This window comes from Marmota marmota, unplaced genomic scaffold (assembly GCF_001458135.2).
Source record: "Marmota marmota marmota unplaced genomic scaffold, marMar, whole genome shotgun sequence".
Lineage (NCBI taxonomy): Eukaryota > Metazoa > Chordata > Mammalia > Rodentia > Sciuridae > Marmota > Marmota marmota.
In genome coordinates, this window is record NW_025999932.1 from 4440937 (window position 1) to 4459055 (window position 18119).

The 18119-nt window shown below is 40.8% G+C and overlaps 1 protein-coding gene and 1 long non-coding RNA gene across 4 annotated transcripts in view; both read left to right on the forward strand.

Moving 5' to 3' along the window:
• Nalf1 (NALCN channel auxiliary factor 1) overlaps positions 1–18119 on the forward strand; it is a 566094-nt gene that overhangs the window by 237978 nt on the left and 309997 nt on the right. The window lies entirely within an intron of this gene.
• LOC125616037 lies at positions 5901–17890 on the forward strand. The gene is made up of 3 exons (XR_007346649.1): positions 5901–5911; positions 12442–12446; positions 17774–17890. It is a non-coding gene; the product is annotated as an uncharacterized LOC125616037 (long non-coding RNA).

Sequence of the window (18119 nt, forward strand, 5' to 3'; positions counted from 1 at the left end):
ATAAAGAAATAGATGAAAAATAAATGAATAAATAAAATAATCACAAATATAAAAGATTCCATAGGCAAATATTTCAGAAAATAGTAAATATCATTTTCATCAGGTAAAAAGTTTCAGTGTATTTGAAGTTCACTTATATATGTGAAATAAAATGATTCAGAATAATATGATGAATGTTCTTAAACTGTAACTTTCTAGGTTAAATTATGACTCTAAACATGTCAAGAATGCTTTTCTATTTGGAATCTGTTATTTTGATAATTAATGAAAAATTTAGCAAAATATGTGCTCTGTCAAGGAGGCACAGATTATTAAAATTGCATTTAATAAATTTAGAGTCCGCTACATTAAGTAATGACATTTGCTGAAGAGATCAATAGTGTTAACTGCAGATAATTTCTACATATCTATAAAGGGTAAATGCTTGATTCTCTTTCTTTAGACTGGTATACCCAAATGCCAAGTATATTATTTTTCATTTGGATGAAAGGAAGTAAAGACTAGGCAAGGATAGTAAGTGAGGCAGATGGTTTGCAGTATGACAGGGTTTCATTTCTTACATATATATATATATATATATATATATATATATATATATATNATATATATATATATATATATATATATATATATATATATATATTTAGAATTTGCCACTAACTACAAAAGCTGTTAAAAATCATTCAAAGACAGTTTTTCTGAAATCTGTGAAATATCTGTCTGGACCTTAGTATGTACTGAATTCCAGAGGTTGCCTATGCTAATTAAAAACTGAGTGTATGTCTTTTGTACAGAATTTAAAGTCCCAGTACATTAAGATGAGCTAGGTCAGTGCAAATTAAGACATCCTTTAATTTTTTTCCATGAAATGTAATTGTCTCTTCTTTTTCTTTCTCTTAATAAATATTACTGGTGTTATATGGCATGGAAATTTTACTCTAGCACTTTCTATTTTTGGAATATATAAATTATGATTTTAAAATAGCTGTGGTATAAATAACATCAAAGGGCAAAACATACTTTTGATGAAAATATTTGCTACAATAAAAATAGTTGAGACGATATTTTTAAATATTTTTTTTTCTTTTTGCTAGGTAAGGATCTAGATTTTATGATGATGATCACCATGGGATTTTCATAGCCATAGATCGACTAGTTTTCCATGTAGTCGAGGGATTTGTAAAATGTCCATAAATTAACTGATTTTTTTCAGCATTCTGTCTATCTTAGTCATAATAGTAAATATAACATTTTCAAGTACTTTAAAAATAATTTAAATCTCTTCAAACAAATTCCTAGCAATTTATTACTATATCTTTACTACATATAGACAAAAGCTTGGGAATGGTTTACATACTTTATTTGACATTTTTACAAAAACATACTGCTGTTTACACACATTCTCTCTCTCTCTCTCTCTCTCTCTCTCTCTCTCTCTCTCTCTCTCTCTCTCTCTCTTTCCCAGAAAGAAATGAAATCATGGTATGCCAGATTTTCCAAAAACACTGAATAAAAGGAGTAAAAAGTTTCATCTGAGGGAATGAATGAGCTCCTTGCCTTGCGTTAGGTTCCTATTTGAAAGTAGGGGACAAATGTCAGTTTTCTACCAGTATCTCAAGGGCTATAGACTCCCCATCTACAATCAGCAGCGGTAGAAACCATGGTTATGATTTGAATATGAGGTATCCCCAAAAGTTCACGTCTGAGACAATGCAAGACAGTTCAGAGGAGAACTGACTGGATCATGAGAGCCGTAATCCACCCAGTGAGTCAATCACCTGATGGATCAACAGATGGTGGCTGGAGCAGGTGGGTGTGGCTGGAGGAGGTGGGCCTTGGGGCGTGGCTTTGGAGTATACATTTGTATCTGGAGAGTGGAGTCTTTTTGCTCTCTGATCATCATGTGAGCTGCTTCCCTCTGCCACACTCTCCCTCCATGATGTCCTGCCTCACCTGGAGTCCAAAGAATGGAGCCAGGCTCTAATGGACTGAGACCTCTGAAACTGTGAGCCCCGAACTACACTTTTCCTCCCCTACGGTTGTTCTGGTCTGGTCTTTCGGTCAACAGCGGCCAGAAAGTTGATTTATACAGTCTTTTAAAAGAAATTGTTGTGGGGAAGATGTTTAGACCAAGTGTGATTTTAGAAACTATTTTCCCAAGTGTTTTAATATGATAAAATACATCTTCACATTTAAAAATCTATGTTACGTGTACACACACACACACAATCTACTAAGAGTCCATGAAAAGTTTCCTTCATTTTTGATTTCTCAGAATGAAACAGGTGGTCCCTGCCCTTTTAAAGCTCCACATGTGTGAAGAAGGAGAAATGGCTCCCTGCTTTCCCTTAACCAAATGGGAAGAGACAGAAACCAACGAAGCCGGAGTCCAGTTACACTTCACTCATTTGGAAATAAAGTCAACCCTATAATAAAAATTGAAAGAAAATGATTATGAATTATTCTTTATGCTGCATTTGACATTTAATAGACATGTATGATAAAGTACATAAAGTGCTCTGATCAAATTTAGCCTTTGCCTACTCAAATTTCTCTGAAAGGTAGAGTCAGATGTACTCAAATATGTTAATTATTCTCTAAAGAATTCTGAAATAATGCTGTATTTTCTTAAGTCTATTTTGGTGCAAAGTCAGCCTTAATCTTGGTCACTGAAATGAGAATTGTTACTCAAGTGTCACTGCAGTAGCTTAATGCATGTTTCTACCCAGACACCATCTTATGCTTATTCCCATTTTATACTCATTTGACTTTTGACTTGTCTTTGCAGATTCAGGGCTTAAACAAAACTTTATCAGGATGTGTGTGTGTTTGTGTGTGTGTATTTATCATAAAAATACTTGGGAAGCACTGAAATATTGAGTTACCTTGATAGGAATTCTCTGATCACTCTCACCTCTCATAATCCTCTCAGGCGTTTGGCCCACTGGTTGGTCTCTTTCTTCTTTATAGTCTGTCAATTTCACATTGATACATTCTTTCTGTCAATAGGTTCATAATAGTTTTAAAAAATTATGTGTTAGAATTTATAAGAGTGTGCTTAGAAAACAGTCACAGAATCCTATGATGAACCTAGGTCAGTACAAATTAAGACGTCCAGTTAACTTAAGTCAGTATTTTACCAGTTAACTGAAGTCAATATTTGGGATTTCAGCAGTCTATAATCAGGCACATGGTAGAAGATAGCATGGTGGGTGGGCTACTGTGTTGGAGCAGGGCACTTGGTGGTTACCCAAACTCTACATGCAGAAAGAACTGGGTTTCCTGGGAGTTACCACAACGACACAGCACATGCTGGCTTAGCTCACTACTGAAACAACCTCAAGTGAATCTCACTGCTACCAAGACATCTTGGACAAATTCACACACGATAGATGAGCGAATGGATAAAGACAGGAATTAGGGATATTGGAAGCCTGTTGTAATCTCTGAGAAGTATCCTCTGTTTTAAAGAGCAACCTTCACTTTATTCTAAAAGTATAGAAAGCCTTCTGATACTGGGGACACCACTCAGGAGTAGAATGCTCACATAACATGGTCCAGGCCCAAGGTCAAGGCCCAGGGTTAAGACCCAGAGCCACAAAACAAGAGAATCACAAATAAACCACAAAATATTCCATTGTACTGTATACTGTCATAAATCAAAACGACATTTTTCTTCTTATGATAAATAGAAATGAAGATTTCTCTTTATATAATGAATAATCTATCATTCAAACAATTTTATTTTCTTTCAATCAATGAGCAAACTTGTTAGCACATGATATTTGAGGCAATAAAATGTCGAACAACATAGTAATTATCCTAAATGTCAAATGCTGCATTTTTTTTTCTGGAATTACTCTAAACTTTTGGGGAATTGAGAGGTTAATGATCTCATTTGTTTCTTAAAAGAATAACTTAAACAGGTAAAATTCTCATCTTGTATCCCAGATGTTGAGTGTTATAATTTTATGAAAATATTACTATTCACTTAACATTTTAAATCAACTTATTTTTACATGGCAAATAAAGATTAAACATTTTCTGTCTAATGGGATTTTTTGTGTGATAAGAACATTTATCAAAATAGTACTGTGACTTTTGTAATTACAATCTTGATGTATCTCTAGTGTCTTTCCTAACAACAAAGAACAGGAGTAGAAACATAATCTAATCCCATTCAGATAAGATTAAAGAATCTAAAGCCTCATCTACTAGAGTGGTGTGAGTTCTGAGCCGCCCACTGACCACTTCCCTTTGGATGAGGGGAGGGTAATGCCGTTTGGATACTTATCTGTTAGGTCATGCTGCCTGACATCACAAGTTATTTGTCAATGTTGAAAGTGAATCACAACATTTAAGCACTGAGAATTTCCACAAATCAGCCAATTAAAGAAGATTCTAGCAAACTTTCCGAACATCAGCCAATCAAAAAAAAAAAAAAAAAATCCTAGTTTAGTGCCTTACACCCTTAATCAGGATCTAATTGTGTCATTGTCACTATGTTTCAGAATTAGTACACTTCCATGTGTTGTATCACAATTGCAGCCTAATTACACATCATTCTGAAAAATTTATATGAGACGTTCTGAAAATGAGCATCAGCAGGTGGGCTCTTATACAATTAATGGACTGGCCAGGGACAAACATAACTTAATGTAACTTAGTGTACAGGGGGAAAACTCTTGAATGGACCTTTATGCACCAGTTGTAGATACCTGTTTGACTATTAATAACAAATTCATCAAATGAAAGTTAAGTCTTCTAAAAGCTTAACTAAATATGCCACTGATGATGATGATTCAGTGAACTTATAAAACCACCAAATGTTTTTCTGTGTGAATTTTTTTTTTACATAAGTAAGTAACTCCTATTTAGTAAAAAGATACCAAAATTCAAACAGTTGGAATTTGCTTTTGGCTTCACTTGTGACCTGGCAGAGTAACTAAATTTTTAATTGTGGTGAAAATAGAACATTTAAATTTATCTTCTTGGTTTTCCTAACCACTCTAGTGAGCCAATACTCATAAAAATGTTGAAAGGCAGAAAAAGGAAAGACACAGATAAACAACAATTTGTATAATTCATGAATTTGGCATTTGACTATTGATTTCTTGAGGATGCGTCATATACACTATCCCATGATACTGAGAAAAACGATGAACACAAACTGTGGTCCAAAATATCTTGGCAGTATCATGTTTACTATTCTCTGTACTGAATATTTTAGGCAAATTTCCAATTAGAATGAATTGTAATTCAATTATTTTGGGTAGAATGTGTGTTAACCTTTGATTAAGTTGATCATTTCAGCATTTTTAAATGCTTAAGTATTTCTTAAAAATGACATCAAATTGCAACATTGCTATTTGTGGAGTTTCACATACTCTGGGTACCTTCAAAGATTTGGCTTCTTTCTTTTGTATTATTCCTGGCAAATATGACTGATTCAGTTCTATACACGTGCAGGATACCATTGACATGGTACTGAGTATTCCTCATTCAGAAAAGACAAAAGTCAAATGGGTATTTCTTTTTTCTGTGTAGTCAGAATTATGCAGATATAGATTTAAAAGAAGGTATACCAGAAGAAAAAGTCAAGTAAAATCTACTTGTACTATTTTTTTCCTTTTCCATTCATAAATAACAGATTTATTTATTTATGTATTTAAGTAAATACAGGGATTGAACTCAAGGGTGCTTAACCACCAAGTCACATCCCCAACCCTTTTTTGTTTTTATATTAAGGGAGCGTCTCACTGTGTTGCTGGGGCTGGCTCGGAACTTGTGATCCTCCTGCTTCAGGCTCCAAGTCACTGGGGTTACAGGAATGTGCCACTGTACCCCCATCACACATGACAGATTTATGAATACCAACACCCCTCATCAAAACAAGGAAATGGCCACAGTGGTTCCAGGATGACTCCATCCTGTCTCCCCCTCAGGCCTTTTCTGTGCCCAGTTCCATGGGGCCTGTCTGCTTCCCTGGCACACTTGCTGTTTCCATTTCCTGGGGCAGGTTTTTTGGGCACAGACGTCTCTGCTTGTCGTGATCATGTTCCTCAGCTCCTTGCCTGCAGACCTTGCACCACATTCCATGTGCAATTACATTGCATCAAGACAGACTCAGAATTGCCTAAAGCAACGTGGGCTGCTTACTTAGCTGATGAATTAATTTCTGTGCAGCATCTTTGGGCCTCATTCTCAGCCAAGATGTGTGTGAGTCAATAGGAATTTCTGTGGACAGTGCCTCTGCAGGCTCCCAGGTGTCATCATTGGGGAAGAGTAAGGGAGGATGTTCACGAGTGTCCCCACTTCGTGCAAGAATTGTGCAAACAGCCCTTGATGGACCGGCAGTGTTAGCTTAACTGAATGTGTCTCTGGGAATAAATCTCTTGGTAAAATGTACAACAGTGTCTTGGTCGGCTGGCCACCCTTCCATTCCTCGGTGGTTCATGCACTCAGCACCTTTCCTTGTCTAGGCCCTGGGAGGGGAGGAACATGGGGTTTGTAGTTCAGTGAGGCTGAGCTGGTAACAGAGCCCTGTGCTTGGCTTCTCTTCTGCTCTCCCCTAGCCAGCTGAAAGTAACAGTGGGGACCGCTGTAACGCTCATGAAAGCACTCGTAGAAGTCATAATGAGAGGGCTGCATCCATGCATACATCTCTCATTTGTTCTTAGACAAAGCTGAGAAGAGTTAAGAATCTCAGCCCAAAATTTCTTTCACTCTTTTTCATACTGATAGACTCTTCCTCTTCATTTGAGATGCGAATGGATCCTTGTCACACTGGCTGCCCTTTTCTCTACTATCCCCTCCTTTCCTTGTTCCCCTCTGCCTGGTGGCAATTTTTTTTTTTTTTTAACAGAGATTGAGCCCAGGGCACAAAACCACTGAGCCACATCCCTATACCTACCCACTTTATAAATTTTGAGACAGGGTCTTGCTAAGTTGCTTAAGGCCTTGCTAAGTTGCAGAGGCTAGCCTCAAAATTGCAATCCTCCTGCCTCAGCCTCTAGAGCCTGTAGGATTATAGGGGTGCATCACTACGCCCAGCTGGTGAAACAAATTGAACTGAGCATTGGGTGGGAATTACAATCTCTAAAGTGACATTTGTATTTTAGATTTTATTTTCTTTACAGGGAAACATAGGTTAAAAACAAAACAGCTGAGTGAGGGACGACCGGCCCTTAAAAACAGTTTAGCAGTGATTGTGTTTTGCATGTTGTAAATTGATTTCTTAAGAGTCTGGTTACTGATTTTCACACTGCCTGATGTTTGAAGCCTTTGCTCCTAAAGAATCCACACATGACTGTGAAAATCCATGTGTTACATAGAAACTTGTATAAGCCTCTAGCAGGTCTGTGCTCCCTCTCAGTTCCTCCTGGCTCTAGAACCTCAGAGCCCCTGCGGAAGCATTTTAACTTTCATTAGCTTCAGTTGAACAGATGCTACGTGATATACCAGATGTAGTCCTGAGGAGTGGTACCATTCACATCTTGAGGCAAGGATCAAATAGAGTCACCCAACTGGGGGTCCATAACATTGAAGAAAACTTTACATCTGTATGGAGGATGTACTGACGTTTCCTCTTGTTATGGTTTCCTAAACATTTATAGTGCTTAAATTTTATTAGCTGTTATAACTAATCTAGAGATGATTTGAAGTACAGGAAAGTATAGCTCATGTGTAACACTACTCTAAGGGACATGATTACCTGTGGATTGTGGGGGATCCTGAAACCCACCCTCCATAGATGTGGAAAGAAAGCTGCACTCATGAGCAAAGTCTGAAAATGAATGACAGCTTAAGACATTTTTTTTTCCAAATGGAGAAACTCATAAGAGTTATCCAATCTACAACTAAGTTATAAATTTGTAGAAGCTCATTAGCATAGTAGATTAATCAAGGCAAACGATTCTCCTACCATGATGCCTTTGTTCATTCATTTTAATCTGTATCCAATTTTTCTTCACTGTATAAAAATCTTAGAGCCCACAGAGAACCCATGAGGAATGCTGAGAAAAGCAGAACATAAAAAGGAGAAGCATTTTGCTGCCTGGTGGCCCTTGAGCCACAGTGCTCATAGGTGTCTGTTCTGTTGGCTTGGATACACTTTATAAAGTTGTCCCCAGCAAAAACCCAGGGAAGTTCTGAATAAAGGAGTGATCTCGGAGGATTACCATTTGAAAATACAGGATGAGTAGCTACTCCCCTAAATAAATATAGCAACTTATTTAAATAGCTCATAAAACAACTTGACAAAGAGTAGTATTCTAAGAGCGCATTGAATCCAGTGTCTGGTGTTTGGCGCCACAGGGAACGGAGGGCGTGACTTGAGGCAGACGTGTCTTTGAGCCACCTGAGCTGGCCAGTGCCTCATGGCTGTGCTCTCTTGCCATGGGAGCCATGAATCCCCTTCTTCTCCTTCCCCTTCCTCCCCATGATGCTTGTTGCTGGTAGGTGTGACCTGAAGGCTCTGCTGCCATCCTCGTGCGTGGCCCCCTGAGGGGAGGGTTTCCTGCAGACCTCCAGGTCCACATGAGAGGTCTCACAACGCTACCTTGGAATCCCACCTCTGTCACGTGAAAGTGTCCCAGCACTAAACACATGGTCAGAAGTAAATAAATCCACTCTTTGCGTGAGACTTCAGAGAATTGATGATTTTCCCCAGCAGAAAGGACTGCGAAACCGGTGATTAAATTAATTTTGCCATTCAGTGTGCTCATGAGGTTGGTATGTGGTAATGGCAGAAAAACAAACCCAGAGAGTGATGCTTTGGACTCTGAGGTATTTGCTGTCCTTGACTCCTCTCCAAGAGCAGATGGCAGCGGCCATCTGGCAGGTTACGTGGCTGCTGCAGCAGGAAGTAGGTGATGGGCAGTGGTTGGTGGTTCCCCAGAGCAGGGCAGAGGCCAGGGTGGGGTGCAGAGACACAGGCTGCACCTCATCTGTGAACTCCTGTCCAATAATGTATTTTTTTTTCCATTAAGCCAAGAAAACACAGAAGCCTTTCCTTTGCCTCTGTGAAATCTTCAGAAAAAGACACTAATTGGTGTGCACTCTGGCAGGCAAAGCCCCTTCTTCCAAGGCTGGTTGGAGTTTCCTTCTCCCTATTTGGCCCTTGGGCTTACTGAGGATTTCTTGTTTGCTCTCTGCTGGGAGGGTATGGACTGGTTGTGATTAAAGGCATGTTCTAATAATTCCCCTGGTTTATTTACCTGTGTTTTCAGGTTAAAAAAAAAAGGCAGAAGTGAATCTTTATTTGGTTTATTGAACAATGATTATTAAGAATCTATTTTTGGAGAAAACACTGGGTTGGAAGCAAAGATGCAAAAGCCATGTTTGGTGTGTTGTTCAAAAGAGACTGGTGCTTTAATGGAATAGAAAAGTTAAGCCTCTGAAGTCAGAGTGAAATTTAATTAGTTTTCTCACATTTTATCTGGGCATGTACAGTCAATAGGTTTATCTTTCCAGGCCTCTGTTTTAATTACCCACAAAATGAGAATAATCTCTCCTTATAAGACATAGTCAGGACCAATTATGCTTTATTATTGGATTTATATTTGTGTATATTTTGTTTACTAATTTATTTAATCTCACTGCTGATTAAACCAAGGGGTGTTCCACCACCGAACTGCACCCCTAGCCCTTTTTTGTTTTTTGTTTTGAGAGCAGGTCTCCTTAAATTGCTAAGACTGGCTTCGGCCTTCCAATCTTTCTGCCTCAACCTCTTGAGTCGATGGAGTCACAAACAAGCACCATCTCACCTGGCTCTTAAGTTATCTTTAAAAACCAGCACTGTACAGTCAGTACTACCCAAGAAGTGGTAGCTGACATTAAATAGTGGTGGTACTAAACATGATAATACTTGTCCTCGTCATTGTCATTGTGACAGTGCAATGAGTAAAAGAAACAGGGTCTGAAGAAGTCCAGAGGAATAAATCAGGAGGCCCGTGGGAGCAAGAAAGGGCCACCCCACCTGTGGGCGTCTCATGGTGAATCACGTGACACTGAGAATTGCAACGGAGCAGCCACAGAAACGACAGTGAGACCTGCTGTCAGAATGAGCTGATGCACTGTCACAAGCAAAAAGAACAAGCAAGCTTAGAAGCTGGTGCTCAGCTAACACCACCCTTTGGCTTAGTGTTACTTAATGCAGTGATAAGGAATGAGCACGTAAGAAGGAGTAGCATTAGAGCCTTTTCTAACTGATGATGTCCCCATCCAGGGCACTCATGGCTGCTTCTTTGAAGTTTCATTTATGATGTTAAAGTGCAGGTATGAATTGATTGCGGACAAAGATGGGGTTTGCAAACCCAAGGTGTAGAAGGATATAGCTTCTTTGCTTAAACAGCCATGCATTAAACTATTTCTGTGATTCTACTGGCTTACAACTGTTGACGTTAGACAATCTCACACCCAAATCACAGTTCTTATTAAAGCACTCATATAACTATAGTATATATCTAATTTTCTTTTATATATGATGCATATTAACCTTGTATTCACAACTGATTATTGGACTCTCTTATTCCTGTGTCATTGATTCAAGAAAATGCATTTAGTCTTTTCAAAAACAGGAAAGGGAGAGTTGTTTATTGGAGAATCCATAGGTTATGATAATTTATAATTGGTAATAATTTACAATTGACTTTTAAACAATTTTCTATGCATTATAACCATATGTTCTACAACTCAGCAACAAGGGACCTTTCTGAATTGAACACAGTGTCCCACCTTGTGGTTAGGTCTTGTTGAACACTCCTCTATGAAGACTGAAGGAAGGTTTTCTTCTTGGGACTGGGGCATAGGAAACACTCTCCCTAACCTGGAGTGAGGGAGGAAGGGGACTCAGGAAGCACTGCCTGGAGGGGAAGCCCTGTGGGTGCACAGGTCCGGAGGCTCCCTGGGCATTTTGATGAATGGTAGTAACTCTGAGGGACGCAGGCTCTTTGAATATAGGTTGGAGCCACATATTAGCACCCCTGTACGACGTGTGTGCACACAGAACTCTGTGCAATTTCCTGGGGTCCCAGTGTTCCCACAGTGTGCTCCAGTGCTACCAGATGAAGAGGCGGGGCCTGTTGAGGTTAGAGCCTGTGGGCAGTCCTGCCCCTCCCTGCCTGCTCCAGCCCAGGCAGCCCAGGGCTCAGACAGCCTGTCTCTTCCCCAAGGATCAAGGTTTCATACTAAACTTAAAGTCCGAGGAACTGCTTTAACTTTTCCCTTTCCATGGTACCTCAGGCTGCATTTTATCATCACTGGCCACACAACCAATGCAAAGGATCGATTACCCAGAAACAGAGATCATGGGTGCTTTACCAAATTATACTTCATGATTTATGATTGACCTGATATAAATTAGCTTGGTAAAGATTTTCTTATTTGGAGATGTAAAAATACTGATTCTGTATTTGAAAACTTATTCATTTGGTCATATACTTTCAGAGACGCTAAAGGCTGAGAAGGGTCACCAGAGTGACTCTTAAAAAGATGCCTACATGTTGTAAAAAGGAGACAAAGCGCATATTTGTAGGAACAGATGTTCTGTTTTATAAATGCTGTACAATGTACATGTCTGCTTTCTAAATTGAATCTGGAATCTTGATTTCCTTCTATATCACAGACTGGGTGATTCTGTAAAGGAGACACAGATAAGAGGGAGAAAATCACAATGATGCAGTCCTAGAAATGTCCCTGGAAATGATGAAGACGCTTCTACTCTAGATACATTATGGGAACTGTCAAGCCACTAATGATGAAAAGATGATTCTAAAAGCTTTCAGAGAGGGGAACAAATGGCATCTGAGTGTCAGGGATCAGAAGGGCTTTGCATTTCCCGGCAGCAAAACCCAAGCAGAAGAGCAGTGTAGGGAGGGCCGGGGCAGACGCTCGGTGGCGACACCTAGGTGGCAGAAGAAGGTTCCAGACTGCTGCATGGTACGGAGTGCTTTATTATTGTTATTATTTAAGTATGAAACTCATAATCCAAGTATTGCTGTTTGGATTCTTTCTTCTTAAATATGAACTTCTCCACATTTGGGGCCCGTACATATGCTTACACATAAAAGAAATATTTTTCATATGTCATTTGGAATTTATTTTGATTCTTTTCCTAAATAAAAACTTAAGAAGAAACAACTTACAGTCACAGGCTGAAGTCCATTCTTACCAGTGGAGTTCAAGCTGTGCTTCCTCACCTGCCTCCTGTGCTTGGCTGAGGGTGTTGCCAGCTTCGCTGGGTCCTGACGGCTCTGGTGGGGACGGCTCCCAGGCTTCGGGCTGTGCCTGTCTGGATCCTCTCCTGCTCAGCTGGCAGCACAGGGCCCTTCCCAGCACCGTGTTCCCAGACTCACTGTCCAGCTTGTCATGCTCTATGGTGTCCGTGTGTTCCCCGGGTGTCATGTCCTCTCTACCAATCAGGACCCTTGTCTCATCCAGGCCCCGTGTGTCTTAGTATCCATTCATGACAGGGCCTTAATGCCTTTGGAAATGATTCTGTTTCTCAAGGATTCATGTCATTTTTAGTGACTTTAATCACCATCACTCAACAAAATTGTTCTTATATTTTTAATTTCTTATGCAATGTAGATTTATTCCAGATCCAGGGTTTTGGGCTAAGCAACCTGTGACATTAGAGAGTTCAAAAATTGTCGAGATGAAACACTGAGGTTTCTAGAAAAAAGCTTTGACATTGCATAGCAGAAAGTAAGTCACAAGAGAAATAAATGTCCATGGGAGTGGGGCTGTTATATCAAAGAAAGGACCATCCTCACAGACTGCCTGAGAAGATGGCCGGGAACAGTCCCTGAGAACACGGGAGCTACCTGTGAATTGATGAGGCTCTGAGCTGGTATGGGCCGGGGAAATGGGTGCATTTTGCTTATAAATGAAGTCCACTGATGGGACCCAAGGGTGCTGTGTAGAAGGGCCCCTGCATGGATGCCTCTGTTATTCAGATATTTATAGAAATGAATATTCATTTTGTCTTGTTAAAGCCTTGGTCTAAGTGAATTATCGTCTACTTCCTTTGTTCATAGTTTGGGTATCTGTCTCTCTACACAAGATTTTTGTATTACACAAGGATTTAGGTGTTGGTTTTTAATTAAATTAGCAAGAGCACTGCCTTTTAAAGTGTGTTGACACGGTGTGATTGCTTGATTCTGGACAGACTGGTTAAGTGCAACATTAAGCCTCCAAGACGTATATACGGTGGTCAACGTAAGTGCCAAGTGGGAAGCTCACGAGGTTTGAATTAGCTGACAAAGTAACAGACCAAGTGTCAGAGCTTTGCTTGTGAATTCGGTGCCCCTCTTCTAAGTCTTTAATTGTTTTGCTGCTTTTTTATAAAAATATATCATATGTTCATATTCAATATCAAGAAGAAACAATGATGCAGCAATTACCCTGCCTTTGACAAACACCATCCCGAAACAGTGGTGAGCCAACTTGGCCTAACTGAAATGCCTCCAGGAATGCAGAGGAGCCCTGGGCACAGCAGTAGCTGCACCCTGCTTCCCTTGGAAAACATCACTTCCTCCTTTGGTTTTTACAGACAGAGCCTTTCATGTCACCCTCATCTGGTCCCACCATGCTGTGGCCATTTTTCTCTGATTTCCAGTGCATTTTGTGTCTCTTCTGGCTCATGTTGGGGTTGGTGCAGGGAAGGGCCACACTTCTCTCCGTTTGTTCCTCTGCTACATATTTTGGACTCCTGAATGGCCTTCAAACTGCCCTTCACCAGGGGTCAAACCCCCAGGGTGCCTTCTCCCTGTTGCTAGAGTGCTTTTTTAAGTTCAGGAAGAGGAGCTGTGTGTGAATTAAACCCGATCCCCCACAAGAACAGTGCGTCCAGTTTTATTTATTAGGTGATTATTTACTGAATTACCTTCCATCTGTCAGACATAATTTCAGGCCACAGAAATATAGCAACAAGCAGGTAAAGTCCCTCTGTCATGCCACCAATGTTCTTTTTCTTTTTTTAATTAGGTATATATGATAGCAGAATGCATTTTGATTCATTGCACCCAATTGCTGCACAACTTTACATTTCTCTGGTTGTACACAGTGTAGTGTTGCACCGTATGTGCAGTCATAATGTACCTAGGGTAATGATGTCCATCTCATTTCACCATCTTTCCAGCCCCCATGCCCCCTCCCTCCCGTTCTCCCCCTTTGCCCCATCAAAGTTCTTCCATTTGGATCACCATCCACTTATCAGAGAGAACATTCTGCCTTTATTTTGTGGGGGATTAGCTTACTTCACTTAACATGATATCCTCCAACTCCATCCATTTGCCTGCAAATGCCACAATTTTATCTTCTTTTAATGCTGAGTAATAGTCCATTGTGTATATATACCACAGTTTCTTTATCCATTCATCTGTTGAAGGGCATGTAGGTTACTTCCACAGTTTAGATATATGCAAATCAAAACTACTCTAAGATTTCATCTCATGCCAGTCAGAATGGCAGTTATCAAGAATACAGACAACAATAAATGCCGGCGAGGATGTGGGGGAAAGGGCACACTCATACAGTGCTGGTGGGACTGCTAATTGGTATAACCAATTAGGAAAGCAGTATGGGGATTCCTTAGAAAACTTGGGATGGAACCACCATTTGACCCAGCTATTCTACTCCTTGGTCTATACCCAAGGGGCTTAAAATCAGCGTACTACAGTGATGTGGCTACATCATTGTTTCTAGCAGCTTAATCCACTGATGTTCTTAAGTGAAGATACACAGCAGTGAAATACTGGGGCAGTAAAAGAGAAAAGACAGCGGGAGGGAGAGGCTGTGATCCAGAGGGGCTGGGAAGGACTGAATCTGAGAGATCTGCTTGGAGAGGTGTCATTACAACCGGGAAATGGATGACATAAAGAATCAAGTACACAGAACAGAGGCAAATGTGGCAGGTGATGAGAAGGCAGGGACAACAGCCCTGAGGGCCAAGCAGTCTTGGGGTGGGAGGCCAAAGTAGCATGTGGGAGGCCTGGAGGGGGAGCCGCCGCTTCTGGGCAAGGCAGGAAGAGCACCCAGGGCCCTGTGGGGTGCAGTGAAGCATTAGTGCATTTAACCCAGGAGACTCGCACCTGGCAGGGAACTGGTTCTGTGCTGGGGTAGAAATAACTAGAGGAAAGAAAATCCACTGATTTAGGGCTTATTTGAAAAGAAAAAGATCGTAGAATATGTCAAAAAATTCAAATGAGATCAGAGACTTGGTTTTTCACCTTGCTCTGTCTCCAATACCTAAACAATGCCTGGCACAGAGTAAGCACCCAGGAAATACTGAGTGAACACTGGCAAAACAGATGTCTGTTGAAATAGCTACGTCAGGACAGAGAGTTAGCACAGGAGCCTGGAGAACAATTTTGTAGCCATTCAGGATGTCTAATGATGGCTTGGACCACAGAGATGGACTTTAAGGAGTTTGGTAGAAATCATAGGTTGAGGATTTAGATAGGGAAGATGGGGGAAGAGGAAAATTTAAGGAGAGGCTTATTTTTGGTTTGGGGAACATACAAAGCAGCCTATTTAAGAAATGAAGTAAAAATCAGTTCTGAATCAATGACTATTAACAGATGGCATGGCTGTAAATACCTGCACACCTGTTTCCTCCCCCCCCAGAATCCAGGTACATTTAGACAACAAGCAAATATGTATGAGGTATATGATAATTTTACAGAACTGAGAAAGATAAAAACCACCAGATCTAAGTCAGAATGGTGTAGCAATCTAGTTGATAGTTAGCATACATTTTTGCATTTATTACAGGTGTGAAGGAAATGTATGATGAGTATAAATTCAAAGTCAGAATGTTTCCCTGGGCTAAGGTGGTTTTGGAAGAGAACAGAAGAAGTTCTACAGTAGACTTCAAAACATGCATTGCATTCAAGTAAGCGGAGGAAAATGTATATGGTGGGTGAAAACATCACAGAAAAGGATGAAAATTACTCTGTTGGAATGTCAAGTGAACTGAAAAGTTATAAGAACCTAAGGACTCGCCCAACTCAACTCAACAGGCATGACTGATGTAGAAGCACCCAGTTGGGAGCGACTGTGCTAGGGTGGAAAGAATTACAAGGTTTGCAAATTGACTGATTTAGGATGTGCTTGAAAAGAAAAGTTGGTGGGATGTGTAAAAAAAAATTAAAAAAAAAAAAGAGCCAATAAGTGGAAGGAGTCAGAGACCCAGATTTTCAGTTCCAGGGTCTGGAGAAGGATCACCCAAGTATGAGGGGACAAGCACCTGGAAGGCTACAGCAGCAACTCTACTTGGATCTGTCAAAATTTAGGTCTTGATGAGATCAATGGGAGACTTTTAAGTGAACAGAGATGGAAAGATCGTAGCCCAGGAATGTGCATCGATAAAGGAATTAGCAGTGACACTTGAAGTCTTCCATTGTCTTACAACCGGCAAGACAATCCCCACCGAGCCTGGGAATGCTTATTTCCACACCCCTGAACTTGCACACTCCTCCTCATGCATCGTTTTTAATATGTGACACCCCCATTCAGACCTCCCTCTATTGTGTAGGCATCCTTTCTCCCTAGAATGTTTTTCCCACCCTTTGCCTGGCTTATGCCGCCCAATTCTGAAATATCCAGATGAAGAGGCCTTCCCCGAATCAGCCAGACAATTAGCCCTTCCTTTTTGTGACCCACATAGAGGTGACCCACATGCAGGGCTTCGTGCCGTGCAGTAGTTGGTCTATTCCGCATCAGTCTTTTCTGCATTCTGCACTGCTTAGCACTTTTTAGAATTCCTGATACCTAATATGCTGTGAATGTAGCCCAGTAAAGAATTCTCAAGAGAAGAGGAAAAGGAAAACTCTCTCTTCTTTGGGATAATGATTGTTTCACTACTAAGAATTTTAAAAGCAGAAAGGAAGGATGTTAGTGAATGTGCACACATTACTAATTCAGTGTTTCTTCTCTGAAATGGAGCTTTTTCGCACATTTGAATCTGGTGTAACAAGACCATATTCATTGTCTGCAATGATGAGACCTGCCAGAGAGATTCGCTTTCATCGGGAAGCATGAAGAGCATGGTGGGTGGCAGGCTCAAATCCTGATTCAAGTAGGAAGGGGACCTGAAACAGGTTGGATCCCGCCACTATTTAATTTATGCTGGTGCTCTCCATCACAATTGAAACTGAACGTGTTAAACCTCCGTGCGCACACATGGGCACCTCTTTCCAAAGACACTAGCATGTGTTTTCTTTTATACCCAGTCGATGTTCTGTGTCACTCTCAAACTAGAAACCAGAGTCCAAGGTGATGTTACAGATAGAATAAAATGACCTTAACATGAAATCTGATCTTTTCACAAACCTTCGCTCTTGCAGACTGATGGCTGAAAGTGACAATCAGCCATCTTCATCAGAGGAAAGAGAGACAGAAAAGGGAGAGAGAGTAAGGCATGCAGCGGGGTGGAGAGGTAGGCCATGTCCAGGAGGGACAGTGGTGTCACGTGGGTGGAACAGCAAACTGTTCTTGTTGAGACTCCTGGTCTGGACTTCCTCATTCACAGAGCTATGGACTTTAGTATTTTGTGGTGATTTTTTGCTCACAGGATTTAGAGAAGATAGAGAATCAGGGGATCTAGGCTAATCTCATCTCATAGAACAGGGCTCATGGGACCGTGCTATGTAGAGACAGAAGCCATCCCGGACTGGGTCCTCTGTGACCAGACTGACCCTGGTCTGCTCTCCCACCTCTGTACTCAGTCTTTTTAAATGCAGTGAATGTGTCAAGTGCAATGGTGCAGGCTTGTCATCCCAGAGGCTGCAGAAGCTGACGCAGGAGGATCGTGAGTTCAAAGCCAGCCTCAGCAAAAGTGAGGTGCAAAGCAACTCAGTGAGACCCTGTCTCTAAATAAAATACACAATAGGGCTGGGGATGTGGCTCGGTGGTTGAGTGCCCCTGAGTTTAATCCCTAGTACCCATTAGAAGAAGGAGGAGGAGGATGAGGAGGAGGAGGAGGAGGAGGAGGAGGAGGAGGAAAAGTGATGGGAACTGACCCCAAGGCAGTCGATGCTAAAGATATCAAACCGCCTGATGAGACGTGGGTGAAGAGACGGAGTGGTCGGCGTCTCTCAAGGCACACAGGGGAT